Genomic DNA, 317 nt, shown 5'->3' with positions numbered 1-317 from the left:
ACCTTGACAGTTGATACCAGCAAATCATTCAACGAAACACACAGCTGCGTGAGGCTTTGACAGACTACGTTAGATGCAGCGTGGGGGTAAGTTTGGATAAACAAAGGCAAGAGACGCTAACAAATACCATAGCGACGTGGACAGCTACAGACTGCGGGCCCATTAGGGTTATGGAGGACATCGGTCTGAGAATCGCAACGACGACGGCAGGAATGAGATTCCCTCAACACGCACCATCACAAGAAGAATACACAAGTTGTATGAAAAGGAGAGGACTGCAAAACATGCACCTGCTGTTTCTCTTACTAGGGACTACT

General features: G+C 47.6%; 1 protein-coding gene across 1 annotated transcript in view; it reads right to left on the bottom strand.

Annotated features, from left to right (window-relative positions):
• Nucleotides 1-317, bottom strand: part of clstn2a (calsyntenin 2a) — a 152,354-nt gene that overhangs the window by 4,303 nt on the left and 147,734 nt on the right. The gene's annotated exons all lie outside the window — the stretch shown is intronic.

This window comes from Etheostoma spectabile, chromosome 12, assembly GCF_008692095.1.
Source record: "Etheostoma spectabile isolate EspeVRDwgs_2016 chromosome 12, UIUC_Espe_1.0, whole genome shotgun sequence".
Lineage (NCBI taxonomy): Eukaryota > Metazoa > Chordata > Actinopteri > Perciformes > Percidae > Etheostoma > Etheostoma spectabile.
Note: the sequence above shows the minus strand (reverse complement) of the source record. Positions and strands in the feature narration are given on the sequence as shown.